The sequence below is a fragment of the Silene latifolia genome, chromosome Y, assembly GCF_048544455.1.
Source record: "Silene latifolia isolate original U9 population chromosome Y, ASM4854445v1, whole genome shotgun sequence".
NCBI classification, from domain to species: domain Eukaryota; kingdom Viridiplantae; phylum Streptophyta; class Magnoliopsida; order Caryophyllales; family Caryophyllaceae; genus Silene; species Silene latifolia.
In genome coordinates, this window is record NC_133538.1 from 357,568,718 (window position 1) to 357,579,447 (window position 10,730).

At 38.2% G+C, this 10,730-nt stretch overlaps 2 long non-coding RNA genes across 2 annotated transcripts; both read right to left on the minus strand.

Annotated features, from left to right (window-relative positions):
* Window positions 1–1,383: 1,383 nt before the first annotated feature.
* LOC141633801 (uncharacterized) lies at window positions 1,384–4,514 on the minus strand. Its single transcript, XR_012538557.1, has 2 exons — window positions 4,153–4,514; window positions 1,384–1,561 (listed from the first exon to the last, which is right to left on the minus strand). It is a non-coding gene; the product is annotated as an uncharacterized LOC141633801 (long non-coding RNA).
* Window positions 4,515–7,188: 2,674 nt separating this feature from the next.
* Window positions 7,189–10,314, minus strand: LOC141633802 (uncharacterized). Its single transcript, XR_012538558.1, has 2 exons — window positions 9,953–10,314; window positions 7,189–7,366 (listed from the first exon to the last, which is right to left on the minus strand). It is a non-coding gene; the product is annotated as an uncharacterized LOC141633802 (long non-coding RNA).
* Between the last annotated feature and the right edge of the window lie 416 nt (window positions 10,315–10,730).

A 10,730-nucleotide genomic window follows, 5' to 3' on the forward strand; every position in this document is an offset into this window, starting at 1 on the left:
AGTAATCTGAAAAACGAGAGAGGCGACGGCGGTTGAGGAGAGGAGGAGGGACAACCACGACAAGGGAGAGAGGCGGCACAGAAGAGAGGCGGGAGAAGAGACCAGGCAGATGTCGGCGGGAGGAGGGTCGGTGGAGGCGGCGAGTTGGGTGCGGCAGTAGGATTGGCAGCGAGTTGGGTGGAGAAAGAAGGGAGGAGGGATTTAGAGATTTAGAAAGAGAAGTGTGGGTGAGGGAGGAAAATGAGAATGAATGAAATTAGGGTTTAGGGTTTATTGAGTAGATTAGTGTTTCATGAGTTCTCTTGAGGACCATTAGATGGGGGAGATGGAGGGCAAGGATTGAAAGCAAAAAAGAGGAGATTAATGCTAATTAAACACTCTCCCTCTCTACCTTTACTAACCCACATTAATGAAACACTAATCTACTATATATAATTTATTTTTCCACCCACTTCTCTCTCATTCACACAATTCATTTCTCTACTCCCTCTCTAAAACCCAAATTAATTCAAAAGCCAAATAAATACCTCTCATCCTAACAAAAAAACCCAAATTAATTCACACCCACTTCTTCCACCACCATTCTACCCTACTCCCACCACCCACTCCCACCACCATCCAACCCAATGACCACCACCCACAACGCACCACCATATCCATCACCACCGCCTACCCACCATCTGAAAACACCAATCCCTCCTCCCCTTTCACCACCACGCACCATCCTCCAACCACCAACAACCACCGCCTTCTCCAATAACAACAATAAACATGACCAAACCCGACACCACCACACCCGCACGACCACAGCCACCAGATCTGGCGCGTTCTACCACCACCGTCACTCCACATCCTCCTCCTATATGGCCGGTTGTTATGTATTAACATGGTGGTGGTGGAAAAAAAAATTGACACAATTTCTTCTTCCTCTATCTCTCTTTCTCGTTTTTTTTTCAGTTTTTTTTTTCTGCCCTCTCAGTCAGATCTAACGTTTTGATTTTCTTTTTTATTAAAGTTATGTTCAAGGCTTTCCATTATTATTACTATTTTTTTGTGTTTTCACAATCTACTTTCCAATATTTTTTTTTCCTTTTGTTTATTTGTATTGTTTTGTGTGTCATGGTTCAGATTTTCTTTTCGATTTTTTTTTTCATGTTTTTCAAATTTGGTGTTATTATGAGTATATTGTGATGTTTAAATTTTAGATTTAGTTTTTATTTTTTTTTAGTATTGGGAGTCTCCTTTTTAGATCTATATTTTTATAGTTACTGTGACACCCCCGCTATAACGCGGAAAATATAACTAATAAAATGCGGAATTTTAGGGAATTTTTAAAACCTTTAAAGTTTAAAGCGCGGGTTCATTAAAACCAAAACATAAATAAAGAATGCGGAAAGAAAGTTTAAATTATACAAACGTGATAGTCGAGGTGAGGGAAAATATATCCCTCGAATGACAATACAATAAAAGGTAGGTCTAAACAATCCTAATAAACCAACTACTAGGCCGAAGTGCTCGCTAGCTCACACATGTCTTCACCCCAAGAATGCATCACTAATACCTGTCACTCATGTAAACATGAACGCCACAGTCAGTGGGGAGTAACTCAAGGTTCTCCCAGCCACAAAATGTCAAAACGAACATAACAAGGAACTAAAACAGGTAAGCCATATAAGATACATACAAAAGATAAGAATATCAAGTTTATATGTAAACATGGCAAATAATTGAGATGGAACAAGATAGGCCAACATTAGCTTAATAAAGATTCATCTGATCATGTGAAACAATTAAATAATATGAAAGACAGGAATATGGTCATTATACAAAAGCACGCATTTCAAAGAAATACAATATAGGTGTGAGATTAGAATCCGAATCATGTGAAGCAGTTAAGTAAGGGATCAACCAATGCAAGTTACAAGAATAGAAACTGTAGCCATTATTTGGAAAACCACTTAACAAACATTGCACGGGACGTGGCTACTAATGTCACATTCATACTTATGGCTTGCATCTCACCATAAGAACGGATGGGAACATCAATCCCGACGATCATATTGCAACTAGAGGGCTTATAGCTCACCCCTAGTATCCGATAGGACCAAGACAAACAACTCAAGGCATAACTCTTACCTTGAAAGACAAATGCCAATATCTATAACCAAGCAAGACCTTTACTACTCATATATAAATATATAATTCCCCTGGTAGGACGACAATGGTACTCCCAAGACTCAGTCCTAGTCTAAATCGCCGACTCTCGGGCGAACGGTCCCCGATTCGACATGCGGCGAGAACAGTCCGCATCCAAGACTCGATCGACGAACGGAAGTCGAGAACCCACACCGGCGAATAACCGAAAGAGGCGGAAGATATGAGCTAAACCCACGATCGGCAGAACAGTCCGAAAGAGGCGTAAAGATAAGTCAAGCAATACGGTATAGTATAAAGGCACTATCAAACGAATACGACTCAACCAAGCGATGCGAATCAACTTGGAAAGAGACTACTACTCGACACAACCAAGCGATGCGAATCAACTTGGAAAGAGACTACTACACGACCCAACCAAGCGATGCGAATCAACTTGGAAAGAGACTACTAATGAAATGAGCCGATGTTAATCTAAATAAGACATTTCATGCCAACTCATAATCATGAATATGAATAAGTAACCCATTTCTTCAATATTTCTCGTTTGAATAAAAATGTAAATAAATGGAAATGGACCATTTATAATAATCAAAACAAGAGCTTAATATAAACGGCTAAAATGTAGGCTAAAGCATTTACTACTCACAAGGCATGAATAATTAATTTAGTCTCATGTTAAACTAAAAACACATAATTTCATATACAATTGAGATAATTAGATAATGCATTCCACAATTATAAATCATGTGAGGAATATATATATAAATGAGCGATATTTAACGAATTACGTTATGTAAAACACGGGATAAAATGTGACTAACTACAAATGGGTCAATCATAAATCCAAGCCTTGATTTTGGGTTGACCCAATAATATGAAGCATACAAGCCCAGCTCACAAAACAAGACGAGCCCAATTAGTAAAACATAGTAAACCCAACTAAATACATGTGACAAGTTCAATTAAATAAACATGACAAGTTCGATAGATTGAACATGTTAAGCCCGATAAATAAGGCATAAAGAGTCCATTTACCACAATCAAAGGAGCCCAACAACTAAGCATGTGAAAGACGGTATTAAGGATTTACGTTATATAAAATACGAGATGGATATTTAATTATTTCAAATAACCCGACTCAAAAATCAATCCCCATCACTACCCATAACCAGCTTCCCATACCCGCCCAACTCAGTCTTTATGAAGCAAAAAAAACACGAGACTATCGAGTGTAAACAAGACCGTCACCAAGCACGTCCAACCCTCCCCTCCACCGTGACCATCACCCATGGCCTACGACCAGCCTACAAACCGACCCATGGCTTCGTGCTACAGCTGACTAAACAGGCTGTTTAAATTGCCCAGGGACCAACCACACATGGCCCCTCAACACGGCCTCCAAAGATCGTCCAAAAACAGGGCAAACACCCTTGTTATGACTACCCAAAACAGAGGCAAGCAGTCCAAAAACTCGGGTTTTCCAGGCAACAAAAGTGTCTGAAGCAAGGCAATTTAAGACGGGAATTTTGGGTATGCACAAGACGATATTCACATGAGAAAATAAGCACGAAAACCAATTCGAGGGACTGTTTTATCCGTCCAAAAACAGGGACCGAAACGATCCGTTCTGACATCAAAATCAAAACAGAATTCCCGCAGCCAAAGGTGAGACGGAAACGGAGCATGCTTAGAGTACAATTTAACCAAAGACACATCTCATCCATGGATACAAAAAGAAAGACAAAAAAACGGGAATGACCGCAGACTTACAAACACGGACTAAGCGGGGAACTCAACCACCTCCCCATACCCGATTCCAAAGATGAGAACGGACCAAAGGGGTTTCGAACAACCGTGTAAAAGGACCATTAACACCACAAATTTAACCATATACATGAGAAAGACAAAAGAACCAAACTTTATGACAAATAAAAGTAGAAATAGAGTAGAAAGGGTGAAATATCGACTCATTGTCGAGTAACCTATCACCGTTACCTCATTGCACTTTAAAATAGCATGCTTCCGGCCCAAAGCTATTCTCGAGTGTCCCAAGTAACACCCAAGCGCAGGAACGAAGGAAAAAGGCGGAGAAATTCGAGCCCAAAGTAAGACGACCGAACGGAAACAGAGGCAAGATGGCGTCTTTCTTACATATAAAGAAGGAGAATGAGGAGGGGAAGCTAATGGTGTAAGAATCAGGGGATTTGGTTGAGAAACGAGGGAGAAAACGGAGGTTGAAGGTCGATGGGAAAGGAGGTACGGTCTGTTGCTGCTGCTGTAGCATATTGTTGTTGTTGCTGTTTAACGCAGAAAGGAAGAAGGGAAGAAATGGAGGTGGGGACGGGTTATGCCACAACCACAATAATTTAATAGTAATAATAAATATATAATAATATATAATAAGAATAATAATAATAATAATATATAATATTAATAGGAGATATTTTGAAGGTAAGTGAATGTGTTGTTGGTTTTTGATTGGTCCAGATTAAAGTGGGCGCCAAGTGAAATGTGACGGTCTATAGCTAGACTGAGGTTGAGACGGGAATTATTATTATTATTGTCACTATTATTATTGTCTGACTAAAATACGTATTTTTATATAAATTAAGTTTCAGAATATTCTTTTTATAAAATTCGTGCTCGAAATGAATTAATTAAATTAAATAATTTACAAAAGTAAAATAAATTAATTAAACGGTTAAATAAATTTTAATTGTCAAAATGAGAAATTCGCGGGTGTTACAATCACCCCATCTTTTAAAAAGTTTCGTCCTCGAAACTTGAAGGTAGCAATAAAGGTTATATAGAAAAATAAAACTAGACCTTCGAAATTCGTAAGTAAAATATTAAAAGGGTTACTTTTTGAGAGACTTAAAATCCTTTTAGCAACTTCAAATAAAATTTTCCGACAGAACCAGAGAAGGTCAAAATCAAATTATTTGTATAAATCAAAATCAAAATACTTTCAAAAACATTAAAAGTTTTCAAAAGTATAAGTCTCATTCATGGAACGAAATTGCTCTTGTCGTGCACACAAGAACGCTAACTTTCCAAGTCAAAGACAGAATCAAAACAAAATCAATTCGCCGACAAGCGTAGAGCAAGTTATCGAACGTCTCCAATAACGAGTTCTAACATCCGATCAACGTTAAAATCAAAAGAGAAAGGCAATTAACTCAAACTTTCCTTTGCAAAAGCCAAAATGGAAATAAAAGTTTCACTTTCAAACTCGAAATGGAGTCAAATTCTTGAAAATATAGTATTAAACTTTGACAAAGGAATCATAAATAAGTCAAAGTTAACAGAAATTGGTTAAAAATTCAAAGAAATATCAGGTTTAGCAATTAAAATCATGATAAGTAAGTTCATACTCAAAGAACAAAAAGGGAACTGAATCAAATTTCATTTTCAAGTCTTTAAAATAGGTATGGTCTTGCAAAGGTAACCTAAACTTTTAACGACGAAACAAAACTGGTAGCTTGAAATATTTAGCGATTGTACAAAAAGGAAGGTAACTTAGATAGCATAGAAACAAAGTACGTTAAGGGAGTTCAAACTTAACCAATCAAAAGAGCTATGATGAATTTCATAGGGGTAAGATTTGAAGTCAAATCAATAAGGATGTCAAGGATAGAGTTTTTATAGGTCACTAGCATCAAACTGAAAAGAGGAGCAAGATGAAGCGAGGCAAGGAGGTATGAACGGTAACGCTTAAGATCCAAGAATAAGGGAACTCAGACCTCAAACAACAACATCCTCCTAAACGATTCCGAAAACTCCCTAGTAACAGAACTCATAACCACAACACTTCCAAGGATTTCCTCAAAACACTCATGTTACTTCATCCTAATCTGTTCCCTGAAACAGGTTACTCCACTATAAGTGTGATCTCACCACTCCAAATCCTCAAACATCTACAAACAACCTCCACAAGATCAAGGTCAAGGTTTCCATCAAAGCTATACTCATACCTCAAGTAGTAAACAAAATTACTCACTTAGATCAACTAATAATCCCACAATTAGCATTTATCACGTGGTAACATGTACGTTAGACCCTCATATCCAAAGCAACTACAAAAGCCAATCACAAACTCGACTTACTTAGTCAATCCTACATCCTCAAATCCACCATTCAATTTCATCCATTCTAAGTCAAGTACTAAGTACTAGTATCTCAAGACACGTCTCACTACGCTTCCCAAGCCTTTCAAATCCAAAACATAAACAACAAAGCCACGTCCTATAACCTTAGTAACAAATGCAACTCACACTTAACACATAGAATCCACCAATCAAATATACTCACTTAATCAAGGATCTAGGTATGAAAACTATCAAGTATGTCTCATCACACTACCTAAGTCTTTTCAACATCAAATCCTCTCAAAACCAGGTTTAAGGGTCAAACACAACAATCTCCTCAAAAGTCAAAATTTCCAACCAAGGTCAACATTCCTCAAAAGAAAGAGTACCATAAAAAGGCGTTAGGGAGGATAAGCAAGGAACAAAGGACAAGTTAGGAGCACAAGAGTAGCTTTCAAAGTAAAACGGAGGAGAGTTTAGAAGAAGGATAAACACCAAGAGATAAAGGATAAGGCAAGGCACACAAAGAACGAGAAACATCTTCAAGGAAGTCGAAGCATTCTTCAAGGTTGAACAAATCTTCGATCTTCGGCAATAGACACCAAGTCTTGATCGCAACGCGGGTAAGCTCACGGTCATTGATCAAAGGGTACAAAAATAATTGACAATCAACAAACATGTTAGAACCTAACAAAGAGCAAAAACACTGCAGACTACCACCTTAGGTCCTTAAGTCTACCCATCTCTCATTCATTATTCAAGGTCAAGTTCAAATTAGATTTGGGGTACACGTGTGTGCGTCGGGAGCAACATAGGCTCTGATACCAACTGTGTCACCCCCGCTATAACGCGGAAAATATAACTAATAAAATGCGGAATTTTAGGGAATTTTTAAAACCTTTAAAGTTTAAAGCGCGGGTTCATTAAAACCAAAACATAAATAAAGAATGCGGAAAGAAAGTTTAAATTATACAAACGTGATAGTCGAGGTGAGGGAAAATATATCCCTCGAATGACAATACAATAAAAGGTAGGTCTAAACAATCCTAATAAACCAACTACTAGGCCGAAGTGCTCGCTAGCTCACACATGTCTTCACCCCAAGAATGCATCACTAATACCTGTCACTCATGTAAACATGAACGCCACAGTCAGTGGGGAGTAACTCAAGGTTCTCCCAGCCACAAAATGTCAAAACGAACATAACAAGGAACTAAAACAGGTAAGCCATATAAGATACATACAAAAGATAAGAATATCAAGTTTATATGTAAACATGGCAAATAATTGAGATGGAACAAGATAGGCCAACATTAGCTTAATAAAGATTCATCTGATCATGTGAAACAATTAAATAATATGAAAGACAGGAATATGGTCATTATACAAAAGCACGCATTTCAAAGAAATACAATATAGGTGTGAGATTAGAATCCGAATCATGTGAAGCAGTTAAGTAAGGGATCAACCAATGCAAGTTACAAGAATAGAAACTGTAGCCATTATTTGGAAAACCACTTAACAAACATTGCACGGGACGTGGCTACTAATGTCACATTCATACTTATGGCTTGCATCTCACCATAAGAACGGATGGGAACATCAATCCCGACGATCATATTGCAACTAGAGGGCTTATAGCTCACCCCTAGTATCCGATAGGACCAAGACAAACAACTCAAGGCATAACTCTTACCTTGAAAGACAAATGCCAATATCTATAACCAAGCAAGACCTTTACTACTCATATATAAATATATAATTCCCCTGGTAGGACGACAATGGTACTCCCAAGACTCGGTCCTAGTCTAAATCGCCGGACTCTCGGGGCGAACGGTCCCCGATTCGACATGCGGCGAACAGTCCGCATCCAAGACTCGATCGACGTAACGGAAGTCGAGAACCCACAATCGGCGAATGTATCCGAAAGAGGCGGAAGATATGAGCTAAACCCACGATCGGCGAATGATCCGAAAGAGGCGTAAAGATAAGTCAAGCAATACGGTATAGTATAAAGGCACTATCAAACGAATACGACTCAACCAAGCGATGCGAATCAACTTGGAAAGAGACTACTACTCGACACAACCAAGCGATGCGAATCAACTTGGAAAGAGACTACTACACGACCCAACCAAGCGATGCGAATCAACTTGGAAAGAGACTACTAATGAAATGAGCCGATGTTAATCTAAATAAGACATTTCATGCCAACTCATAATCATGAATATGAATAAGTAACCCATTTCTTCAATATTTCTCGTTTGAATAAAAATGTAAATAAATGGAAATGGACCATTTATAATAATCAAAACAAGAGCTTAATATAAACGGCTAAAATGTAGGCTAAAGCATTTACTACTCACAAGGCATGAATAATTAATTTAGTCTCATGTTAAACTAAAAACACATAATTTCATATACAATTGAGATAATTAGATAATGCATTCCACAATTATAAATCATGTGAGGAATATATATATAAATGAGCGATATTTAACGAATTACGTTATGTAAAACACGGGATAAAATGTGACTAACTACAAATGGGTCAATCATAAATCCAAGCCTTGATTTTGGGTTGACCCAATAATATGAAGCATACAAGCCCAGCTCACAAAACAAGACGAGCCCAATTAGTAAAACATAGTAAACCCAACTAAATACATGTGACAAGTTCAATTAAATAAACATGACAAGTTCGATAGATTGAACATGTTAAGCCCGATAAATAAGGCATAAAGAGTCCATTTACCACAATCAAAGGAGCCCAACAACTAAGCATGTGAAAGACGGTATTAAGGATTTACGTTATATAAAATACGAGACGGATATTTAATTATTTCAAATAACCCGACTCAAAAATCAATCCCCATCACTACCCATAACCAGCTTCCCATACCCGCCCAACTCAGTCTTTATGAAGCAAAAAAAACACGAGACTATCGAGTGTAAACAAGACCGTCACCAAGCACGTCCAACCCTCCCCTCCACCGTGACCATCACCCATGGCCTACGACCAGCCTACAAACCGACCCATGGCTTCGTGCTACAGCTGACTAAACAGGCTGTTTAAATTGCCCAGGGACCAACCACACATGGCCCCTCAACACGGCCTCCAAAGATCGTCCAAAAACAGGGCAAACACCCTTGTTATGACTACCCAAAACAGAGGCAAGCAGTCCAAAAACTCGGGTTTTCCAGGCAACAAAAGTGTCTGAAGCAAGGCAATTTAAGACGGGAATTTTGGGTATGCACAAGACGATATTCACATGAGAAAATAAGCACGAAAACCAATTCGAGGGACTGTTTTATCCGTCCAAAAACAGGGACCAGAACAGTCCGGTTACAGCATCAAAACAGAATTCCCGCAGCCAAAGGTGAGACGGAAACGGAGCATGCTTAGAGTACAATTTAACCAGCACACATCTCATCCATGGATACAAAAAGAAAGACAGAAAAACGGGAATGACCGCAGCTTACAAACACGGACTAAGCAGGGAACTCAACCACCTCCCCATACCCGATTCCAGCATGAGAACGGACCAAAGGGGTTTCGAACAACCGTGTAAAAGGACCATTAACACCACAAATTTAACCATATACATGAGAAAGACAAAAGAACCAAACTTTATGACAAATAAAAGTAGAAATAGAGTAGAAAGGGTGAAATATCGACTCATTGTCGAGTAACCTATCACCGTTACCTCATTGCACTTTAAAATAGCATGCTTCCGGCCCAAAGCTATTCTGAGCTGTCCCAAGTAACACCCAAGCGCAGGAACGAAGGAAAAAGGCGGAGAAATTCGAGCCCAAAGTAAGACGACCGAACGGAAACAGAGGCAAGATGGCGTCTTTCTTACATATAAAGAAGGAGAATGAGGAGGGGAAGCTAATGGTGTAAGAATCAGGGGATTTGGTTGAGAAACGAGGGAGAAAACGGAGGTTGAAGGTCGATGGGAAAGGAGGTACGGTCTGTTGCTGCTGCTGTAGCATATTGTTGTTGTTGCTGTTTAACGCAGAAAGGAAGAAGGGAAGAAATGGAGGTGGGGACGGGTTATGCCACAACCACAATAATTTAATAGTAATAATAAATATATAATAATATATAATAAGAATAATAATAATAATAATATATAATATTAATAGGAGATATTTTGAAGGTAAGTGAATGTGTTGTTGGTTTTTGATTGGTCCAGATTAAAGTGGGCGCCAAGTGAAATGTGACGGTCTATAGCTAGACTGAGGTTGAGACGGGAATTATTATTATTATTGTCACTATTATTATTGTCTGACTAAAATACGTATTTTTATATAAATTAAGTTTCAGAATATTCTTTTTATAAAATTCGTGCTCGAAATGAATTAATTAAATTAAATAATTTACAAAAGTAAAATAAATTAATTAAACGGTTAAATAAATTTTAATTGTCAAAATGAGAAATTCGCGGGTGTTACAGTTACACTTTTCTTTGTTAAAGTTAC